At 49.1% G+C, this 24,226-nt stretch overlaps 1 protein-coding gene across 1 annotated transcript in view; it reads left to right on the forward strand.

Moving 5' to 3' along the window:
• The first annotated feature begins 8,881 nt into the window (after nucleotides 1-8,881).
• The window catches only part of EPS8L1 (EPS8 signaling adaptor L1), a 215,434-nt gene continuing 200,089 nt past the window's right edge, over nucleotides 8,882-24,226 (forward strand). The window contains exon 1 of the mRNA XM_086930318.1: nucleotides 8,882-9,057. The gene's annotated coding sequence lies outside the window, so the exon portion shown is untranslated. The remainder of the gene's footprint in view (nucleotides 9,058-24,226) is intronic.

Below are 24,226 nucleotides of genomic sequence, written 5' to 3' on the forward strand. Positions count from 1 at the left end.
GTTAGGTTTCAGGGGGCATCTCTAAGAGGCCCTCTGTAGCGATTTTGACATTAAATCCCACACTGGCATCAGTGTGGGTTTAATGTGCTGAGAAGTTTGATACCAAACTTCTCAGTCTTCAATGTAGCCATATGGTGCTGTGGAGTTCTTAATGACAACCTCCCAGCACCACATACTCTTAATGGCATCACTGCACTTACAGTGCCCAGGAATGGCCCTAGGTACTGTAGGGGCACAGGGCTCATGCACCATGTGTGCCATGTCGACTCTCTGTTTAGTTCTGTGCCAAGACGCTCAGCATGCCAAGGCAGTGTATGGGTGTCAGGGTACAGGGCCCCTAAGGGTGGCACAATAAGTGCTGCAGCCCTTCGGGGTCTTCTCTGGTCACAGTACCCTGGGTACCTAGGGTAACATTTACCAGGGGGTGACCTGTGGCCAGAGATGCCAATTGGGGTTAGGCTTTAGTGTAGTTTTTAGGGAAGAAACACAGGCCTTGTGTATCTGATTGGCAGGGACCCAGGGCACACCAAGCAAAAGTGCATCAGGTATCAGGCAAAAAGTGGGGGGTTACTGCAACAGAAACCCACTTCCCTACAGGGTGGGCATATGCTTATTCCCATTGATGACCTGATAACTTATCAAACTGCAGCTGATAAATCCAGGGCACTGTGAAATTTCTGCTTTCTACTTAACAAAAACTCACATGTTAACCAATTAATAACTAGAGGGAAAACTTTGGGTCTGTCTCTTTTGTTTACTTTCAAATGTAATCCCACTACTGCTCTATCCATATATATTAACAATGTATTAGTCTAACTAAGGAAACAATTTGTAATGACTCACAGGAAGCTTTATAGTATAGAGGAAAGTTTGGTAGAGCTAGTCCTGCCAGTCTGGGCAGATTTAAATTCTGTACTCCAGTTTGGCCTTGTTTTGTTGCCATATCAAATGGAGTGTCATCTTTTTAAGTTCCCTAAAGAATTCTTCAGGTAAATTGCTATTTTATTTACAGCACTTTAACATCAAGAAAATGTCATAAAATCAAGACTCACCCCATGGAACTATCACTCTGGAAACTTCTAATATGTTTCCTAACAGTGCAATAACAGTGAGCAGCTCTGGTAGGGGATTAACTACTCCACCCATCTGAGGTTCTATTGGAATGTAAAAATACCTAGTTGCTACATTGTACACTTCAACATCTGAAGACATAGGATGAAATCCTGACTTTCTCAATTGATCTTTTGTTTTTGATCTTGGAACAAATATTTTTCTGTGTCTTTCTGTTCCATTAGGCGCCAGAAACTTTTAGGGCCCAAGTACATAAGAAGAGGTTTCAATTAAATTAGGGTCTTTGCCCCTGTCCATTTTGCAATGTGACTGATGTAATAACTAGTTGCATCACAGTCTGTGGATTTGCCGGAGGTTGATACGTTAATGACGCAATACAAAACTGTTTTTGTTTTGGCAGTTTGATATAGCGCAAACTTGACCCACAGGTACTGGAGTGCTTTACATGAGCACCAGTTACATTACACGAAGACACATTCATTTTTAATTTTTTGAGGGCGCAGGGAGATTGTGATTTCCCCTGAATCACAGGATGTTGAGTAAACGCTGGGACTCAACCTGGTGCCCAATTCTATAGTGGGCAGCTCTGGCCATTACACCACATCTTCTCCCTATCCGCTGATTAATCAGCTTACAAAATATGCTGGGATTCACACAAGCCATGACGTGGCTTGTTATGCAAGGACATACTCATGACCAAGACAAGCCACCAGAGGGAGACCGAGCTAGGCCATGCCCATGGTATGGGTTTTTATGGTATTTGGGATAGGTTTGCGCTTACTTAAACCAGTTGGGTGAGTATGTGGTGAATTATAATTTATTGGGGATTTAATTAATTAATTTGTCAACATTCTTGATATTTGACTTTTGGTGAGAGCCTGGCCTTGTCTTGTGGAGTAATAAATTGCACTTGTTGACTTTGTTTATGCCAATCTGGATTAGGGTTTTCTTTGTGCCTAGATTTTTAATTATTTCCATTATAGAGGAAAAATGTATTCATATTTTAGTCTATTGTGATAGTGGTCATTTGTAGGTCATTGAAACCACAACTAAACAAGTCTAAAAATTGCACATTCTTGAAATCCTTAAATAGATGCTACCTTTCAAAAGCCAAAGGCCCACATGCATCAATATCGGCTTTTGCGATTTCTAAATTGCGAAAAATAGCGATTCGCAATTTAGAAATCGCAAAAGCCTATGCATGATTATTTTTTAATTTTTTATGCAATTCGGTAAAAATCGCTATTTTTACCGAATCGCATAAAAAATGCGATTTTCAAATTGCGATTTCGCAATTCCCATTCATTCCTATGGGCCAAAATGCCCATAGGAATGAATGGGAATTGCGAATTCGCAATTTGAAATCGCAATTCATCAATCCATTTCAAGGGTGGAGAGGGGGTCCAAATGACCCCCCCATGCACCCATGAAATGCACTTTTACCTATAAGTTACAGACACACATGTCCTAAGGACATGTGTGTCTGTAACTTAACAGTTTAAAAAATGCATTTTTTGTGCATTTTTAAACAATTTCGCAAATTACCACGAGGTTCAACCTCGTGGTAATTTGCACTTGCAATCTTTAAAATCGCAAATTTTTTAAGAATGATGCATTGCATTTAAGGAATCGCAAAATTGCGATTCCTTAAATGCAATCGCATTTTAGAAAATCGCAAAATTAGCGATTTTCAACAGAAGCAAATGATGCATCTCAAAAAGCATTTTTGGAGTCGCAAACGGACGATTTTAAGGAATCGCACCGTTTGCGACTCCAAAAATGCTTGATGCATGTGGGCCATAGTTCTTATTTATATCCATTTGTTGCAACATTTACTAAAACTAAGAAGCTCCTTTTTTGGAGGTATCAAGTACAACTCCTCTATGTGACTCAGTCGTTATCCATCATATCAAGTATAGGTTTTGATGGAGAGGATCCTGAAAGCAATTGAAAATGGAAGTTGACTTGAAATATGATCCCATTTTCCTTCCCATTGCCTATAAGGTCTGGATAACAGTAGGGCTAGATTGTGTGAATGGTGAATTCCCCTTTGGGCAAGTGGGTAAGTATTCCGATTCCACCTCTTCATCTTTAGATCAATGGGACCAATGAATAAATGTGTCAGATTTGATGTTAGGTGCTGGTTGTGAATGGCAAACTCTATAAAACAGCCTCTCTTAACCGATATGCCCTGAGGTTTCTTGTTAGTCACTAACCTTTTCCAAGCTTTGGCTTTAGTTCCTCCTTACAGTGTGTGTGATTCTGATCAGCCAATGCACTAGAGTTTATCGTTTATGATAATAAAGGCATTGGATAGGGTCTCTTACTGGCCAGAATGGCTATATTCCTACTTAACTCAACTTCTGCAGTGGAAGGAAACAAATGGGATGATTTAGATGTTTGCTTTGTATCCTTGAAATCCCTTGTAGTTTCTCGTAATCTTGATAGTACGTTTTTATTGCTAAGGTCAAGTACTGGAGCTATCATGTGCAAAAATGGTATTACAAATTGCTGTCCCATATGCGCACCCCGAAGTATGAAAGCTTGTTTTGGTTCTCATGATAATTAAAAAGCAACACCGGCTTGTGACTAGATTCTGTGAACCAGGTGCATGTAAATCAGATACTGGAAACTGATCAATCTTGAGTAATCTTGAGTAACTTGAAGAAAATCGGTAGCATCTTCCTCTTGTACATGCAAACGTTTCTTAATATTGAAAACATTCCACCTCTGACGTCATGGACAATTTAGTTTCAACACTATTCTGACTCATTTGATTTTATTGCACTGTAATATTGACTTTAGTTTTCCCTTCCTTGGCAGTGACCATGTTTTGGGGGAGGTGATGTAAGTGGCTGAAGGACAGGTTAGAACTTGACTTCCTGTGAAATCTCTTGGTGTGCCCCATATAAATGTGTGACTGCCACTAATCCACCTGTTTGAGACAGAGAGGAACGTGCTCATCAGGGGGATCTGAGCAATTCTTCTGAGTGGGAATAGTGTTGAACTTGACTCCAACCAAAATTATTAACAAATGGTATTATAGAAGACATTCACTTGAAACAATGACATTTTCATGGGAAATGTGCGATCTTAATTTTTTTAGTACCAAGTAGTATGTGTGCTTTTGATCTTTACTATCATGACAAACTGACTGGTTTGTACCAGTCTATTTTTAAGCTTTAAAATGTCCACAATATTTTTATTGAAAAAATGACTCCTAGAAGATGTATTCTGAAATCAGGGTAGCATGAAGCCTTGTGTCCCAAAAAGCATTTGTGCAGTCTGGTTCTGAAATAAGCTAGGAAAATAACTCTTTTGTTTAGACCATACTATACATAGAAAATGCGAATTGTTGACTATACTGGTTTTTAGTTTCCTTGTCACCTTCTACCCATGAGCAATGGTCTATGTTACTCTGTAAAACTGCAGACGTTAAGACTGGCATTCTATTTCCTCTTCAGATTTGTCATAGCTTGTCTTTTCCTCAAGTTTAAGGTATTTCGCTGTGGGAACTTTCTCATGAGCCCCACACAGACAGTGGTTACTGGGCTCAGATTGTGACAATCAGAGACTTTATCCCGGATAACCTTTCTGTTCACCCTAAAACTGAACCCCAAGTACAGCCCTTTGGCGTGAGACCCTCAGGGTAGCGAATTCAAGCAGTGCCAGACTTTCCGGGCGAGGTGGTGTGGGGTTAGAGATTCAGAACTCAACAAATCCCCGGCACAAGTTAATAACTGGCTGTCCAACTTTTGAAAGAAGTACTTAACTTCTGTTGACACATGCTGTAAGGCCGTGGTGCATATATGATTCAGAAGCAATAAATTACAGTGGCATTAATACTACCCCGTAATGATTAGTACAGGAGTAGCCTACGGTTCATCCGTGGGACGACCTTTTAAGGTGCTCTTGCTGATACGGTCTCCATCTGGTAATGTGTTGTGCGTCTTAAGAAGTCATTTCACTGGCACATGGTAATGTCAGAGCTTTGGGTCATCTCCGCCCTGTATAGTAGTTCAGGTCTTGCTTAGCCCCCATGCCACCTCCCCACAACCGCCTGTTCAGGGCTCCCTTGTAGCACACAGTACCTTTGGTATTGTTCATTCTGCTCCAACTTAGGTCTCCTGGCTATCTTCTACTTTCCTGCGCTGATTGTGGGATGCGCCTCGAAGGGTCCCTGATGTCCACAAAGCAGTGGTCCCCCATCTCAGTTGGTCGGTGCAAAGGTGGGATATGGGGTTCTACAAAGATGTCAGTAGAGTGGACATAGCGTCAGCTCAGATGGAGAGATGGCAAGAAGTCGTTAGAGCTCACACCTCAGTGGATGTCACATCTTGGGAATCTTCCTTGAACCCTGTCACAAGCCCACCATTCAGATGGCTAGGTACTCACCGCGGTAGGGTACTGAGTTCCAATGTCAGCCTCTTTATCACTGTGGCTTTCCTCCAGCACTTTGACCTGCCTCTTGTGTGGGTCATAAACTATGATACAGTTTTTGTAGCACCGCTTGGCTTTCCACTGCTTGAAAGATGTAGGGGAACTTGAGCAGATAGGTCACAGGTACCCTCCGTCCGCGGGACTACACGGTTGGGCACTGGTGTAATAACCTCACAGAGTGGTGCAGACCCTTTCAAGGTGCACCGCAGACATCTTCCGCTCCTTCACGACCCCCCACTTCTTCTTAACTGCATCCCCTTTATTTTTGTATCTTTTTATTGACATTGTGACGTTATTGAATATGATTAAGATCTTATAATGCTATAACGAGCCCACGCCCACCACGCGTTCCAGAATTAACAATGTGACAACTGAGCATAGGTGAGTGTTTGGCCAGACCCATTTCTAGCCCCATATCTCTACCCCTCTAACACCCTTAAACATCTACATGTAGCTAAACAATAGCAGCCCTGCTGATGACTATACCCTTGGGCATCTACCTGAACCCATGTATTGCTAGCCCTTTCTGTACCTCTGAAGCTCCTATGCCTTAATAATTCTCTACTCCTATTACACCCTAGTACATCAATCATTTCCAGCCCCATATCTCTACCCCTCTTACCCCGTTGAGCGCTTACAGGTAACTAAGCAATAGCACCTCTACTGCTGACTATACCCTAGTCTAGTGTGAAAGAAATGGCATAATGTCAACACGAAAAGGGAGAAATTGTATGAAAGGCACACAACCAAATAATTAAAAAACTAGATTTCTTTTATTATGTGTATACTTATTCACGTTAAAAACAGTTAATAAAAAAGCATAATAAAACAACAATTACACAAACAACACAGTTGAACAATAATCATATACTTGTATCGCAATTACATGGAAAAAATCATAAAACGGTGGCAGACAATGTTATTCGACGCGCGTTTCGGCGTTATTAGAAACGCCTTCTTCAGGAGCCACAATAATGTCTGAAAAACATATTTAAAACAAAATTAAAACCAACCAAAATGTTCGATATATTTAAAAATTGCATTCTCAAATTCCAATGTGAAAACTGGGAAATACATCCAAAAAATACATATAACAGTGCTTACATAACAATAACTCCCTACTTGTGTAGCTGGTTAAATATAGCTACGCAAGGTACAAACTAGTATTTATATATTTGAGCAGTGGTAAATGTGGGAAGGGATAGTACCTTATGTAAATTATGTTCACAACCGGTCAGTCAGAATGATGAGCTCTAAATATGAGGGGCTGTGGCCTTAAATAACCTCATACTATCCATAAAATTCACATAGAAGAATACCCTAGTCTAGTGCATCTGCCCCTACCTATCTATACATCTACTGCCACCTCTGCGTGTACCCTAGTGCACAGACCTCCTCTGAAAGCCTAGCACCTCTTCTCCGACCTGCACCTTAGCCCCTACTCCCTTCTCTATTAACGCTGTATCTTTCCACACTCCCTCTGTCTACTTTTACTGTCCTCATATTTTTATGAGAAAAAAGTTTCTTAATTTTGTACAATTTACCAAGAGGCGTTTTATAAGCCTGTGGACATCCTGCACATGTTCTCCATTTTGTTTTTTCTTTGAAATTAGGTAAAGCAGACGCATACCACGCAAACCCCACCCCAAATCTAAGTGTGAATATATCTTTGTAGTCTTGCGGCGAAGCCAAGATAAGGCACTGTCCGACAGGGGCACGTGTGTCTGGCAGGTCACCCCAGGTACTCTCTTGGCCAGTCTGACACTCGGGCTTGGACGCAGTCATCACGCCAGAGTCGGGGGAGTCCCTTTTTGTGGGCGTTCGTTCTATTTCTTTATTTTGGTATATGATATAGTCCCATACTGCTATGAGCCATGAGTTCTGCTGAGTGCAGCCCTAGTGTGGTCCCTGCCTCCCGTGCCTGCAGTCAGGGAAGTTAGTTCATAAACACAAACCAAGCGACTGACAAAAAGGGATGGATGTGGTACCCATGTTCAGGACAGAATGTGGTGGTTATTCGCGGGCTGTGATGGGGGGGGTCCGTAAAAGTGTTGCGGGCCCTCTGTGCCTCAGGCCCCTGAGGCACAGAGGGCCCGCAATACTTCAGGAGACCCCAATCCTTCTGGGAGGGAGGGAGGGAGGGAGGGGGGCCGGGCATCCTTCCCATGGACAATTTCCCGAGATATGGACACTTCGTGGGCCCCTTATAACATTCTGCAGGGGCGGGGCATAATTTCTCGTTATTTCTCCTTCAGTGTGATGTCATTTAGCATGGCCTATGTTAATTAGTCCGCCCCCTGTTTTACTTAGAATGTGTGCCTGATTTGGAGAGGGTCTTTTTCTCTATGGCACTATTAGGGTTTTTCCTCATTTTTTGCGTTATATTGGTGATTCTTTCCCTTTTGTCTTCTTTAATTGAACTACTCTGCTAGGCTATGTAATGTTTGTGTAGTATGCAGCTGCCACTGGTGCCAGGAGCCGTTTAAGCCAGACTCTCCATGTGTGTTGTGGAGATGTTTGGCTGTGGGGTGCCTTTGGGTTTACTTCCTCTGCCTCCTTTTTCTGTTGAATGTCTTCACATTTTTAGAAGAGTCTCTTTATTTTGGAGATTTATCAAAGAAGGGTTTTAAATCAGACCATAGTCGTAATGTTCACCATTTCGTTTTTTTCTCCGAAATGAGGTGGAGAAAAACATAGGTCACCCCGAATCTAAGAGTGGTTGTAGACAGTTGTGTGGCCCTGTCCCGGGGCAGCGCGTCTATCAGTTCGATGCTTTTGAAGGCTGAATAGCTCACCCATGGCGCTCTTCGCAAGGTGCCCAGAGGCCTCCTAAAGGACAGGTGCACCTGTATTTTCTGTGTTACACCTGGTAAGCGAGTCTCCAGTTCTAGTGTATTTTCCTGTGTGATGACGTTTCAGTTGCGCTTTAGAGCTTGCTGTTGGGCGGTGATAAAAAAGCATTCTTCTAGTGCCTTTAATGATCTGTACCGGTTCTAGGCGCTGTGCTCGCCTGTCCTTGTCACCGCCTGCCACAGCAATGACACATGCTTTGAGGCAGGTCCAATGCAACCTGTTCCCAAAAACCTGCCCGGAGAGTTTCCTCTGTGTTTTAGTGCTGTTGCCAACGACACCTGTGGAATGCATGGGTGTGTTGCGCTCCCTGCCCAGTTTAAGAAATACTCAGGGAGGGGAGGCCGCCGCTCACACACCGATCCGGACGTGCGTGAGCAACACCGGCTGCAGCGGGCGCGAGGCGGGCACGGGCAGGGCACAGAGCGGGCACGGAGCGGGCACAGAGCGGGGCATGGGTTTGCACCCCGTGAACTCCACATAGAGTTGCCTTGAACGGAGCGGCGCGGACGCTGGACGCTGGTGGCCCGGAGGCCAGAGGAGGTGGTTGGTGGACCCTGATTGGTGGCGCAGGGGTCTGTGGTGGCACAGTGGACGGCGGTCCGTGGATTATGTTTCTTTCCGCGGCCTGAGATCACGGATTCACCGGAGGCGGATTTGACGGCTCCAGAGGCGCCAGGCGGACCCGCCAGACAGGTGAGCGCCGCCCTGAGTGAGTTTAGACGCGCGCCGTGCACCTGCTACCAGGGGGTGGAGGGACCGGGGAGGGACAGCCAGCCCCCCACCGGAGTCCTCCCGGGGGTTGTGTCCTGATCTCCAGGGTCATGGGAAGAGCAGCGGGGAGGGAGGGGGTGTTCCAGAGTTTGCGCCCCCGCTCCCGCCAGCACTACACCTGCAGAGACCAATGAAGTGTGTGCCCCCTCTCCTTCCCAGCCTACACTACTTCTGTGGGGCTACGGAATCTGTACCCCACCGGCACAACTTCTGTTTGGGATCTTGAACTTATAGCCCTCCTGTGACGACTTCTGTGTGGGTGATGGAATGTATACCCCCCCCTGCACAACTTCTGTGCGGGTTATGGAATGTTTATCCTCTCCCTGTTCCCACCTGCACAACTTCTGTGGGCGCTATGGAATGTATACCACTATACCCCCTCCTTCTTCACTCGCAAAACTAAGTTCTTTGTGGGCCATAGAAAGTATATCCCCGTTTGCACAATTTCTGTGGAGATTATGGAATGTATACCCCTCCCTCTTCCCCACCTACACAACTTCCGTGGGGGCCATGGAATGTATACTCTCCCTCTTCCCCACCTGCACAACTTTTGTGGGGGACTTGGAATGGGCACCCACTTCCTCTTGCCCACTTGCACAACTGCTGTGGAATTGTCACCTTTCTTTCCCCACTCGCATTACTTCTGTGGGGAATAAGGAATGTGTACCCCTGCCTCTTGCCCACGTGCACAACTTCTGTGGGGCTAGGGAATGTATACCTCCTTCCCTTACACATGTTCGCATACAACACCCCTTCTTCTTCCCCATCTCCACATCAGTTGGCGAGGGGGTGTATGTAACGTATGCCCCCCTCCACCGCTCCTTCGCCACACCTGAGCCGTGAGCTGAGCCCTCCCGCCTGCATTACACGGGGGTGGGCAGGACTCTCAGATCCGCGGACCCTTTCTCATCTCCCACGGGTTGGAGCTCAGTAGCCTGGCACCCTTACCCCCCCCTCCCACCTGTATTACTGCTGTGGGGCCACCGAGGCGCCCCCGCCTGGTCTCAGAACTGCCTTTAGTATTAGCTTCAGACTACCGAGCACCTGCGGATTGGGTAGAGTCTGACGTTTTTATTGCTTGTTTGATGTTGGACAATTTTATTATTGGTCATGGGAGTCAATGTTAAGAAACTGGAGCGGAGAAACATACATATCTGATATATCCCTGGCCTGGTTGTTTACAAGTGCAAGATAAACGGGGATGGGGAAGGGTAGGGGCGGGGCAGAGGGGGTGGTAGGGGCAACCGCAGTGCGGGTAAACAGCTGTCTTCCAATCAAGAGACCCGAGGTGTAATATCTCAGTAGTCCATAATGTGTGATCCTGGGCATAGTTATTTCGTTCCCAGTGGCGCAGTCCTCATATCTTCCAACATGGCGCCGCCTACAAATCAACTCGTGCCCAGGATTAAAGGTCTCTAGAAGTTCGGCAGCTGCAGTCTGGCGGGGCTGGTCCAGGCGCTCGGAGCTCTTGGGACAATGAGCCGAGACTGATGCTTAGTTAATATGGAATGCGAAAATACGTTTTATAACTTGTCTCGTTTGTTGTAAACTCTGCCGAGTGAGTCTGGGACTCCTGTTGCCCAAGTGAGTGATACGCCTTTTATCAATTTCTGACAGATGAAAGGCTGAGTGGGTCCTAATGGACTGTGCCAATGACCTGCCGATTACAAACATATCTCTGCAGCACGTGCATCAACTTTCTGCCCAAATGTGTTATGATTGAGACCGACGTGTGACCTGCTGTTTACACAGGCCCGCCTCCCACAGGTGCATCAGCGCACTGAGCTATCCGACTGGCGGGGACCCCTGCCCTGCAGGGTTTAGAGGGGGCGCAACACCCCGCGAAGCTATCACACTGCAATTAACTTCTGCTACCAGAACGGAAATGACTGCTGTGACTGTTCTTAATGGTAGCCATACACACACACAGCATACTGTAGATGGCAGTGCCCTATACTGTACATAAAGATCATTCCAAGGATGGAATGTTGAGAGCTCCGTCACAGACGCCAGTAGCTGCTGCAGACCTCCAGCGCCAACGTGCCAGCGCGTGTCCTTCTGTCCTCCCTTTTAAATGTAGAACACACCCCCCTCAGTGGGTTAATATCACTCACTTCTGATATCCTTGTGTCCCCTCTTCCTCGGACCACACTGGGTGTGAAAGACCCTCAGCTCTCGCCTCGGGCCTATAATTCACATTCGGAGCCTTTAACAGCCGTTAGAGCCCTCAGCAGCGGGCTCTAATGCTATGTTATTATTGTTACAGCTAGTATTATTAACAATGATAACGAGAACAGCAACAACAACAACAACTATTATTATTATTATTATCAATAATAATAATAATAACAATATATTATTATTACCATTATTTATAGTACCAACAACCCATATTATTATTATTATGATTATTATTATTATTATTATTATTGTTATTATTGTGCCCCCAATCTTGCTATCGCCATAGCCAAATACTTGGGATGGGCCTGGATAATACGCATGCGCACTTTAAACTGTAACTAATTATGTAAAATGGAATGTGTAATTTTAAGGACAATCTCAATAGTTAAGGATTTTGCACTGTGACTCGGATTTTATAACGTATGAATTTTATAAATTGAAGTATTCGCCAGCACATTGTAATTTGATGGTATTTAATATGTATTTTATGTTGATCTTAAAATTCTAGAGTAGTATTTATTCTGCTTAGCTTAGGGAAATATGCTTTTATGACAATGCTGTCGAATAAAGTATTTAAACTTGTTATCATTATTGCTATTATTACCATTATTAGTGTTAGTATTATTATTATTCGTAATGACAACACTATATTATTATTACTGTTATTTATAATACCAAAAATACAGATTATAATTGTTGTTAATATTCATAATACCAACATTACTTAATAATAATAATATTATTATCTCTAAATCTGCCTGAAAGGGATCAAATGTTTCCCAGCCCACTCCTTCATAAAGAAAAGAGAGTGCAATTTTGCCCTGATATGGGTATTAATCTAGACTATTTCTTTCTAGACACCTGTGCTGCTAATGGCGCAGCCAGTCAGGCACTCACTGTCAGCCGCTGCTGTGTCCTTTAGATCAGGAGTTTAAGATCATGGCATGGCAAACTCAGCCGTTCATCCTTAAGCGACTGCATTAAATCAGATAATAGTGTCGCCTGATATCTGCAGTGCTTAAAAACGCAATACTATATAAAAAAGTTATTTTTTTAATCCATTTATCCTTCCAGGCCAATCCTGTCTGCCCATTTCCAGCACTGATGGTGCACTCCTCACATGGTCTCCAGCTTTGCCCTGCCTGCCTTCCTGGGTGCAGTCCCTCCACTGTGTCCCTCCCAGGTCCATGCAGTCTTGTGTTACTCGTAGTCTCCAGCTTTGCCCTGCCTGCCCTCCTGGGTGCAGTCCCTCCTCTGTGTCTCTCCCAGGTCCTTGCAGTTTGTGTTACTCACGGTCTCCGGCTTTGCCCTGTCTGCCTTCCTGGTTGCAGTCCCTCCTCTGTGTCTCTGCTAGGTCCATGCAGTCTTGTGTTACTCGTAGTCTCCAGCTTTGCCCCACATGCCTTCCTGGGTGCAGTCCCTCCTCTGTGTCTCTCCCAGGTCCATGCAGTCTTGTGTTACTCGTAGTCTCCAGCTTTGCCCCACATGCCTTCCTGGGTGCAGTCCCTCCGCTGTGTCTCTCCCAGGTCCATGCAGTCTTGTGTTACTCGTAGTCTCCAGCTTTGCCCCACATGCCTTCCTGGGTGCAGTCCCTCCTCTGTGTCTCTCCCAGATCCTTGCAGTCTTGTGTTACTCATGGTCTCCAGCTTTTCCCTGCCTGCCTTTCTGGGTGCAGTCCCTCCTCTGTGTCTCTCCCAGGTCCTTGCAGTCTTCTGTTACTCATGGTCTCCAGCTTAGCCCTACCTGCCTTTCTGGGTGCAGTCCCTCCGCTGTGTCTCTCCCAGGTCCATGCAGTCTTGTGTTACTCATGGTCTCCGGCTTTGCCCTGTCTGCCTTCCTGGTTGCAGTCCCTCCTCTGTGTCTCTGCTAGGTCCATGCAGTCTTGTGTTCCTGACATGGTGTCCAGCTTTGCCCTGGCTGCCTTCCTGGGTGCAGTCCCTCCTCTGTGTCTCTCCCAGGTCCTTGCAGTCTTCTGTTACTCATGGTCTCCAGCTTAGCCCTACCTGCCTTCCTGGGTGCAGTCCCTCCGCTGTGTCTCTCCCAGGTCCATGCAGTCTTGTGTTACTCATGGTCTCCGGCTTTGCCCTGCCTGTCTTTCTGGGTGCAGGCCCACCTCCGTGTCTCTCCCAGGTCCATGCAGTCTTGTGTTACTCATGGTCTCCAGCTTTGCCCTGCCTGCCTTCCTGGTTGCAGTCCCTCCTCTGTGTCTCTCCCAGGTCCATGCAGTCTTGTGTTACTCGTAGTCTCCAGCTTTGCCCTGCCTGCCTTCCTGTGTGCAGTCCCTCCACTGTGTCTCTCCCAGGTCCATGCAGTCTTGTGTTACTCATGGTCTCCAGCTTTGCCCTGCCTGTCTTTCTGGGTGCAGTCCCTCCTCCGTGTCTCTCCCAGGTCAATGCAGTCTTGTGTTACTCATGGTCTCCAGCTTTGCCCTGGCTGCCTTCCTGGGTGCAGTCCCTCCTGTGTGTCTCTCCCAGGTCCATGCAGTCTTGTTTTTTTCATGGTCTCCAGCTTTGCCCTGCCTGCCTTCCTGGTTGCAGTCCCTCCTCTGTGTCTCTCCCAGGTCCATGCAGTCTTGTGTTACTCGTAGTCTCCAGCTTTGCCCTGCCTGCCTTCCTGTGTGCAGTCCCTCCACTGTGTCTCTCCCAGGTCCTTGCAGTCTTGTGTTACTCACGGTCTCCAGCTTTGCCCTGCCTGCCTTCCTGGGTGCAGTCCCTCCACTGTGTCTCTCCCAGGTCCTTGCAGTTTGTGTTACTCACGGTCCCCAGCTTTGCCCTGCCAGCCTTCCTGGGTGCAGTCCCTCCGCTATGTCTCTCCCAGTTCCTTGCAGTTTGTGTTACTCACGGTCTCCAGCTTTGCCCTGCCTGCCTTCCTGGGCGCAGCCCCTCCTCTGTGTCTCTGCTAGGTCCATGCAGTCTTGTGTTACTCACGGTCTCCAGCTTTGCCCTGCCTGCCTTCCTGGGCGCAGTCCCTCCTCTGTGTCTCTGCTAGGTCCATGCAGTCTTGTGTTACTCACGGTCTCCAGCTTTGCCCTACCTGCCTTTCTGGGTGAAGTCCCTCCTCTGTGTCTCTCCCAGGTCCATGCAGTCTTGTGTTACTCATGGTCTCCAGCTTTGCCCTGGCTGCCTTCCTGGGTGCAGTCCCTCCTCTGTGTCTCTCCCAGGTCCTTGCAGTCTTCTACTCATCACATGGTCTCCAGCTTTGCCCTGCCCGCCTTTCTGTGTGCAGTCCCTTCACTGTGTCTTTCCCAGGTCCTTGTAGTCTTGTGTTACTCATGGTCTCCAGCTTTGCCCTGTCTGCCTTCCTGGGTGCAGTCCCTCCTCTGTGTCTCTGCTAGGTCCATGCAGTCTTGTGTTACTCATGGTCTCCAGCTTTGCCCTGGCTGCCTTCCTGGGTGCAGTCCCTCCTCTGTGTCTCTCCCAGGTCCTTGCAGTCTTCTACTCCTCACATGGTCTCCAGCTTTGCCCTGCCCGCCTTTCTGTGTGCAGTCCCTTCACTGTGTCTTTCCCAGGTCCTTGTAGTCTTGTGTTACTCATGGTCTTCAGCTTTGCCCTGTCTGCCTTCCTGGGTGCAGTCCCTCCTCTGTGTCTCTGCTAGGTCCATGCAGTCTTGTGTTCCTGACATGGTGTCCAGCTTTGCCCTGCCTGCCTTTCTGGGTGCAGTCCCTCCACTGTGTCTCTCCCAGGTCCATGCAGTCTTGTGTTACTCGTAGTCTCCAGCTTTGCCCTACCTGCCTTCCTGTGTGCAGTCCCTCCACTGTGTCTCTCCCAGGTCCTTGCAGTCTTGTGTTACTCACGGTCTCCAGCTTTGCCCTGCCTGCCTTCCTGAGTGCAGTCCCTCCACTGTGTCTCTCCCAGGTCCTTGCAGTTTGTGTTACTCACGGTCTCCAGCTTTGCCCTGCCTGCCTTCCTGGGTGCAGTCCCTCCACTGTGTCTCTCCCAGGTCCTTGCAGTCTTGTGTTACTCACGGTCTCCAGCTTTGCCCTACCTGCCTTCCTGGGTGCAGTCCCTCCACTGTGTCTCTCCCAGGTCCTTGCAGTTTGTGTTACTCACGGTCTCCAGCTTTGCCCTGCCTGCCTTCCTGGGTGCAGTCCCTCCTCTGTGTCTCTCCCAGGTCCTTGCAGTCTTCTGTTACTCATGGTCTTCAGCTTTGCCCTACCTGCCTTTCTGGGTGCAGTCCCTCCACTGTGTCTCTCCCAGGTCCATGCAGTCTTGTGTTACTCATGGTCTCCAGCTTTGCCCTGCCTGCTACCTGGGTGCAGTCCCTCCAATGTGTCTCTCCCAGGTCCTTGCAGTCCTGTGTTCCTGAGATGGTCTCCAGCGTTGCCCTGCCTGCCTTTCTGGGTGCAGTCCCTCCACTGTGTCTCTCCCAGGTCCATGCAGTCTTGTGTTACTCATGGTCTCCAGCTTTGTCCTGTCTGCCTTCCTGGGTGCAGTCCCTCCACTGTGTCTCTCCCAGGTCCATGCAGTCTTGTGTTACTCATGGTCTCCAGCTTTGCCCTGCCTGTCTTTCTGGGTGCAGTCCCTCCTCTGTGTCTCTCCCAGGTCCATGCAGTCTTGTGTTACTCATGGTCTCCAGCTTTGCCCTGCCCGCCTTTCTGTGTGCAGTCCATTCACTGTGTCTTTCCCAGGTCCTTGTAGTCTTGTGTTACTCATGGTCTCCAGCTTTGCCCTGTCTGCCTTCCTGGGTGCAGTCCCTCCTCTGTGTCTCTGCTAGGTCCATGCAGTCTTGTGTTCCTGACATGGTGTCCAGCTTTGCCCTGCCTGCCTTTCTGGGTGCAGTCCCTCCACTGTGTCTCTCCCTGGTCCATGCAGTCTTGTGTTACTCATGGTCTCCAGCTTTGCCCTGCCTGCCTTTCTGGGTGTAGTCCCTCCAATGTGTCCCTCCCAGGTCCATGCAGTTTTGTGTTACTCGTAGTCTCCAGCTTTGCCCTGCCTGCCTTCCTGTGTGCAGTCCCTCCACTGTGTCTCTCCCAGGTCCTTGCAGTCTTGTGTTACTCACGGTCTCCAGCTTTGCCCTGCCTGCCTTCCTGGGTGCAGTCCCTCCACTGTGTCTCTCCCAGGTCCTTGCAGTTTGTGTTACTCACGGTCCCCAGCTTTGCCCTGCCTGCCTTCCTGGGTGCAGTCCCTCCTCTGTGTCTCTCCCAGGTCCTTGCAGTCTTCTGTTACTCATGGTCTTCAGCTTTGCCCTACCTGCCTTTCTGGGTGCAGTCCCTCCACTGTGTCTCTCCCAGGTCCATGCAGTCTTGTGTTACTCATGGTCTCCAGCTTTGCCCTGCCTGCCTTTCTGGGTGCAGTCCCTCCAATGTGTCCCTCCCAGGTCCATGCAGTCTTGTGTTACTCATGGTCTCCAGCTTTGCCCTGCCTGCTACCTGGGTGCAGTCCCTCCAATGTGTCTCTCCCAGGTCCTTGCAGTCCTTTGTTCCTGAGATGGTCTCCAGCTTTGCCCTGCCTGCCTTTCTGGGTGCAGTCCCTCCACTGTGTCTCTCCCAGGTCCATGCAGTCTTGTGTTACTCATGGTCTCCAGCTTTGCCCTGTCTGCCTTCCTGGGTGCAGTCCCTCCACTGTGTCTCTCCCAGGTCCATGCAGTCTTGTGTTACTCATGGTCTCCAGCTTTGCCCTGCCTGCTACCTGGGTGCAGTCCCTCCAATGTGTCTCTCCCAGGTCCTTGCAGTCCTGTGTTCCTGAGATGGTCTCCAGCTTTGCCCTGCCTGCCTTTCTGGGTGCAGTCCCTCCACTGTGTCTCTCCCAGGTCCATGCAGTCTTGTGTTACTCATGGTCTCCAGCTTTGCCCTGTCTGCCTTCCTGGGTGCAGTCCCTCCACTGTGTCTCTCCCAGGTCCATGCAGTCTTGTGTTACTCATGGTCTCCAGCTTTGCCCTGCCTGTCTTTCTGGGTGCAGTCCCTCCTCTGTGTCTCGCCCAGGTCCATGCAGTCTTGTGTTACTCATGGTCTCCAGCTTTGCCCTGGCTGCCTTCCTGGGTGCAGTCCCTCCTCTGTGTCTCTCCCAGGTCCTTGCAGTCTTCTGTTACTCATGGTCTCCAGCTTTGCCCTACATACCTTTCTGAGTGCAGTCCCTCTACTGTGTCTCTCCCAGGTCCATGCAGTCTTGTGTTACTCGTAGTCTCCAGCTTTGCCCTGCCTGCCTTTCTGGGTGCAGTCCCTCCACTGTGTCCCTCCCAGGTCCATGCAGTCTTGTGTTACTCATGGTCTCCAGCTTTGCCCTGCCTGCTTCCTGGGTGCAGTCCCTCCAATGTGTTTCTCCCAGATCCTTGCAGTCTTGTGTTACTCATGGTCTCCAGCTTTGCCCTGCCTGCCTTTCTGGGTGCAGTCCCTCCTCTGTGTCTCTCCCAGGTCCTTGCAGTCTTCTGTTACTCATGGTCTCCAGCTTAGCCCTACCTGCCTTTCTAGGTGCAGTCCCTCTGCTGTGTCTCTCCCAGGTCCATGCAGTCTTGTGTTACTCATGGTCTCCGGCTTTGCCCTGTCTGCCTTCCTGGTTGCAGTCCCTCCTCTGTGTCTCTGCTAGGTCCATGCAGTCTTGTGTTCCTGACATGGTGTCCAGCTTTGCCCTGGCTGCCTTCCTGGGTGCAGTCCCTCCTCTGTGTCTCTCCCAGGTCCTTGCAGTCTTCTGTTACTCATGGTCTCCAGCTTAGCCCTACCTGCCTTCCTGGGTGCAGTCCCTCCTCTGTGTCTCTTCCAAGTCCCTGCAGTCTTGTGTTACTCGTGGTCTCCAGCTTTGCCCTGCCTGCCTTCCTGGGTGCAGTCCCTCCTCTGTGTCTCTCCCGGGTCCATGCAGTCTTGTGTTACTCTTGGTCCCCAGCTTTGCCCTGCCTGTCTTTCTGGGTGCAGTCCCTTCACCGTGTCTCTCCCAGGTCCATGCAGTCTTGTGTTACGCATGGTCTCCAGCTTTGCCCTGGCTGCCTTCCTGGGTGCAGTCCCTCCTCTGTGTCTCTGCCAGGTCCATGCAGTCTTGTGTTACTCTTGGTCCCCAGCTTGGCTCTGCCTGCCTTCCTGGGTGCAGTCCCTCCTCTGTGTCTCTGCCAGGTCCATGCAGTCTTGTGTTACTCATGGTCTCCAGCTTTGCCCTGCCTGTCTTTCTGGGTGCAGTCCCTCCTCTGTGTCTCTCCCAGGTCCATGCAGTCTTGTGTTACTCATGGTCTCCAGCTTTGCCCTGGCTGCCTTCCTGGGTGCAGTCCCTCCTCTGTGTCTCTCCCAGGTCCTTGCAGTCTTCTGTTACTCATGGTCTCCAGCTTTGCCCTACATACCTTTCTGGGTGCAGTCCCTCTACTGTGTCTCTCCCAGGTCCATGCAGTCTTGTGTTACTCGTAGTCTCCAGCTTTGCCCTGCCTGCCTTTCTGGGTGCAGTCCCTCCACTGTGTCCCTCCCAGGTCCATGCAGTCTTGTGTTACTCATGGTCTCCAGCTTTGCCCTGCCTGCTTCCTGGGTGCAGTCCCTCCAATGTGTTTCTCCCAGATCCTTGCAGTCTTGTGTTACTCATGGTCTCCAGCTTTGCCCTGCCTGCCTTTCTGGGTGCAGTCCCTCCTCTGTGTCTCTCCCAGGTCCTTGCAGTCTTCTGTTACTCATGGTCTCCAGCTTAGCCCTACCTGCCTTTCTAGGTGCAGTCCCTCTGCTGTGTCTCTCCCAGGTCCATGCAGTCTTGTGTTACTCATGGTCTCCGGCGTTGCCCTGTCTGCCTTCCTGGTTGCAGTCCCTCCTCTGTGTCTCTGCTAGGTCCATGCAGTCTTGTGTTCCTGACATGGTGTCCAGCTTTGCCCTGGCTGCCTTCCTGGGTGCAGTCCCTCCTCTGTGTCTCTCCCAGGTCCTTGCAGTCTTCTGTTACTCATGGTCTCCAGCTTAGCCCTACCTGCCTTCCTGGGTGCAGTCCCTCCTCTGTGTCTCTTCCAAGTCCATGCAGTCTTGTGTTACTCGTGGTCTCCAGCTTTGCTCTGCCTGCCTTCCTGGGTGCAGTCCCTCCTCTGTGTCTCTCCCGGGTCCATGCAGTCTTGTGTTACTCTTGGTCCCCAGCTTTGCCCTGCCTGTCTTTCTGGGTGCAGTCCCTTCACCGTGTCTCTCCCAGGTCCATGCAGTCTTGTGTTACGCATGGTCTCCAGCTTTGCCCTGGCTGCCTTCCTGGGTGCAGTCCCTCCTCTGTGTCTCTGCCAGGTCCATGCAGTCTTGTGTTACTCTTGGTCCCCAGCTTGGCCCTGCCTGTCTTCCTGGGTGCAGTCCCTCCTCTGTGTCTCTGCCAGGTCCATGCAGTCTTGTGTTACTCTTGGTCCCCAGCTTGGCCCTGCCTGTCTTCCTGGGTGCAGTCCCTCCTCTGTGTCTCTGCCAGGTCCATGCAGTCTTGTGTTACTCATGGTCTCCAGCTTTGCCCTGCCTGTCTTTCTGGGTGCAGTCCCTCCACTGTGTCTCTCCCAGGTCCTTGCAGTCTGCTCATTGTTGTGTGTTCCAGGCAGGGTCTCCATCTTTGCTTTCTCTCATGGTCCCTTTTCACAAATGTAATACTTTCCATGGGTGAGATTTATTTCCCCCTCTCAAGGAAAAAAGCTTTGCCAGTCAGAATCTGTGTTCTTACTCAATCAATCAATCAATCAATCAATCAATCAATCAATCAATCAATCAATCAATCAATCTATTTATAAAGTGCCAAAACCCTGCAATGTGATTAAACGCTCTTGATGAAGCCAGGAGGCACAGCGCCACTTGCTCTGAGTGCCTGAAAGTGTCACGAAGTCAGGCCACAAGGAGCAAGCAAGCCTCAATTAAAGGACCTTTCTGCCAGTTTATGGGGTGCCAATTGATTCTCATCAGCAGGTCATAGTGCAGTGGTAGGGCAGTAGGGCGTAATGTGATTGGGGGGGATACATGGGTGCTGGTTTTGGGAAGGCTACACTGTCCTAGCAGCAGAGCTCTTCAAAACTTGTACTTCTATGGGGCTAGGTTTTGACCGGGGAGTTATAGTGGGCTTTGGACCATTGGGTTTCCCTTACCAGCCTCCTTCAGCCGTTGGCTGCAGACTTAGTCAATCATGTCTTCACTCAACCCAGAGCAGTATTCATCTCTCGCCTGATGCTACCTGCTGATTGGCTGTGTCCTCCCGCCTTCACTCCATTCTTTGCATTGAGCTGCATGAAGGACTGCTTTACGACTATCTCTCTCTCAGTCCGCTCCTGCCGGCTCCCTGTCGAGTGGCTCGCTCTAACGTGCTAACTTTGCATCTGTTGCAACATTAAACCCAAACCTGTGTATTGGCTTTGCCAGTGCCTGTTAATATTGGATTTAGAAGGCACCGCCAAATGAGCATTAGCGTGACCAACTTTCCCGCCAGTCACGACTCTGGCAAAAAGGGCGCAGTCCCCTCAGGTCGGAAACAATGAGTGCTTCCGAGGAGTGCCCCTCGAGGTGACAGTAGCCTTGTTGCCATGGTGACGCAGGGATAAGTGAGCGTCCAAAAATCCCCGTAGCGGTGTGCCGCTGGTCATTGTGTAGCCAGCATGCGGTGGATGGCAGCTGTATGAAGACAGCATTAATGTCCCTGCACTGCACATCGGGCACTTATAGGGCAGGTCCTGCGTCCGCCAAACTGTAACCAAGGCCCAATGATTTCAGCCAATGGTCGGCGCCGGGGAGAGAGAATTCCTCTTAGCAGAATGAAGGCTTCCCCAGCATCCGAGCAGCTGTGTCTTTGTAGGTCTGTCCGGTCTGTCCTCCCCTCACACGCCCTTCCACTGCCCGCTCTGAGCACTTTAAGCGGTCTCCAGTCGCCCCGCTTTTTTATCAGTGCTATTGCTTGTGCGCGAGATATTGCAAGATATTGCACTTGTATCCCTAATGTGCTTGGTCTTCCGCTTTGCTCTCTCTTTCGGAATTCCCTCCTCTGTATTCCCCCCTCTCGCCCCCACTCCCTCCTCTTCCTGCTCTCTTTCTGCCCCAGGCCTTTTTGAAACCATTCCGCTTGAAAGAAAACCCTCCGAGATGAATACATTATTCAAATGAAGAGCCGACCTTTCCCACGGAGTGTCCCCTTGACCTGGGAAATATTTCTACCTGCTGCAGGGGATTGCTGTGGGGTGCGGGGTAGTGGAGTCGAGGGGTCGGGCCCGTTTTTCCTGTCGTCCTTTGGTCCGGGGGAGATTGTTGGCGCCTCGGCCAGGAGCCGGAGGGCACTCTGCTGGGTGCTGGCTGGCACGCCACTCATTCAGGGCACTCTGCCTGCCCTTGGGCTAGCCTCTGATTCTGGCTTCAGTTGAGCAAACAAATTCACCAAGCCTGGGAAATCCATGCTGGAACAACAGCTTAACTGGAGATGTGCACGGAAAATCGTGGGTTATGAAGCTGAGTGGGCAAATGCACGGGCTGCGCAAATCTATCTGCAAGCAGGAAGTCTCAAGGTAGTTGGGGGGGGGGGGGGGGGTTGAATTATCAACTTTGGAGATGGGGGCACTACGTGATAAGTCTCAGGCTAGGACTGGCCAGAGTTTAGGCAGATCTGGCCGTTACGCCACACCCTCTCCCCTGTATGATTTGTGCCCGGGGACACAGGCATCTGCTGGTCAGCAATCCCTCCAGCTTTAAGAGAGAGGCTTATCGGGAAGAACAGAAGGGTCTTCTTTTGAGAAAGGTGACGGTACAGCCATGTAATGGGAACAACATGGGCAAAATCAAACGACCAGGACAGCCTTACAGCCTGAGACCAAAGACAGAGCTGGACACCAAGTAGCATTCATGGGGGGGAGGTGGGGGGGTCACTCACTGTCGGCTCAGCTTTGGACATCGGGCTAGGTCTCCTGGGTCACTGCTGCTGTCAGTACATACGTATGAATGCATGTGGTATTTCTATAACGAGAACCTCACCAAAGGGCAGCGGGCACTGTACAGGGTACTGGACAAGCATAACGTTGAGGACTGTTAAGACAATGTCAGTGGCGGCTGCTGTGGCATTCAAGTGGTGCGGCAGCATGGGGGAAGTAATTAAAACAAATGATGCTTACCTGCGATCTGCAGCGCCAGTGCTCTTCTGGCCTCTGCTCCTCGACTCCTGCCATCCCACAGGGTCCCCTAGGCCAATGCAGACACTGCTCTCATGCTGGTATTACCCAGCATGAGAGCAGCGCAGTGATTGGTGTGAGCGCCATAATTAGGCGCTCACTAAGGTCCTACGACTGACTCTCCACTTGTTATTCACCGGCTGTAAAGCACAGCTCGCGTGGAGAAATCTAAGTGCGCATGATGGTTTGGCCGGCCTTAGACAGAAGGGACGGTCCGACCGCCCTCGGCTCAGCTGCAGGAAGTAAGCGAGGAAAAAAAAAATGATACTAACCTTTGTTATCATCATTGAATTTTTCATTGCTCAAAAGCAGGGGGCGGCGCTTCTCCGCCTTAGTGGAGGAGTCGCCGCGGGGTGTAGGGGTAAGAAAAAGAGGAGGTGGGCTGGCCATTATAGCCCGGGAACGGTTTGTGGTCAGAATATCCCCCATTCCAGTTACATCATGCGAAGCCTTGCAGTTCGGTATTAAGCTCACTGCCCTTTTTAATTTTAAGGGAGTGCTCTTATACCGACCTCCAGGAACAAGGGCTAGTTTTCTCGCCAATTTAAGCACAATATTGGAATCGCTACCCACCGAAGAGTCCTTCACAGTCATGGGTGACATGAATTTTCACCTAGAACAACATAACGATAAGGACACCTCTGCCCTCAATACAGACCTGGAAACACTGGGTTTCAGACAAATGGTCACCTTCCCTACCCATCAGGCGGGACATACCCTAGACGGTATCTTCTCTAACGTCGAGGGCCTGCATATATTAAACATCTTACCCATGCCTTGGACTGACCACTATGCCATACTTAGCAGAATGACAATCAATGAAAACTTGAGAAAGAAGGTCACTACCCCTGTCCCAGGCTCCTTTAAAGTATGGAAGAATATAAATCAGACAGAATTAAAAAAAGCTGTTGGACAGTACATGTCCATCTCTGTCTACAGAACCCAATACTGCCATCCGACAATTTCAGGATTGGCTAGGCCATGCTACTAATCTCCTAGTACCTACTAAAACCCAATCTAGGAATAGAACCACACCGACCGCCCCGTGGTACACAGAGGAATTAAGAACACAAAAACAACTCAGCAGGAATAGGGAAAGGCATTGGCGCAAAACCTACGATATAGAGAGTAAGACCAAATATAAAGAATCATTGGCCATTTACAAAGCTATGATTGTTGACGCAAAAAAACATTCTTCTCAGAGCAAATTGAAAAAGCCAAAAATTCCAGCAGGCAACTATATGACATCACAAAAAATCTGTCAGGTAACGTCCCAGATCTTACCCCGCCCCCTTCACAATCACTTTGCGATGCATTGGCCAACTTCTTCTTCTCTAAAGTGAATGACATCTATCAAGCTTTCACCTCAAAAACCAACACGACAATAGCCTCTCCTCATATTCCCCCTGAAAATGTTTTGACCAGGTTCAAGGATCTTACGACTGACCAAATAAAGATCATTGTCTCCTCGATTTAAACTGGATCAGCATTAGACCCTTGTCCTTTCTCAGTCCTCCCACCGGTGATGGACACCATCATCCCAGTCATCACTTTAGTTTGCAACTCCATACTTGGGTCTGGGACTTACCCGGACTCCTTGAAAAACACGCTGGTGAACCCACTACTGAAGAAACCGAGTCTGGACAAGGATGAATTAAAGAATTATAGGCCTATAGCAAGCCTCCCTTTCTTAGCCAAAGTGGCTGAAAAAGCTATGAACCAACAACTATCCGAGCATGTAGAGAAACATCTTCTACTGGATGATACACAATTCGGTTTCCGCAAGTATCATGGTACTGAAACCGCCTTAATCAAAGCCGCCGACGACATTAGAGTAATCTGCGATCAGGGAGGGACAGCAGTA

Source organism: Lissotriton vulgaris, chromosome 7 (assembly GCF_964263255.1).
Source record: "Lissotriton vulgaris chromosome 7, aLisVul1.2, whole genome shotgun sequence".
NCBI classification, from domain to species: domain Eukaryota; kingdom Metazoa; phylum Chordata; class Amphibia; order Caudata; family Salamandridae; genus Lissotriton; species Lissotriton vulgaris.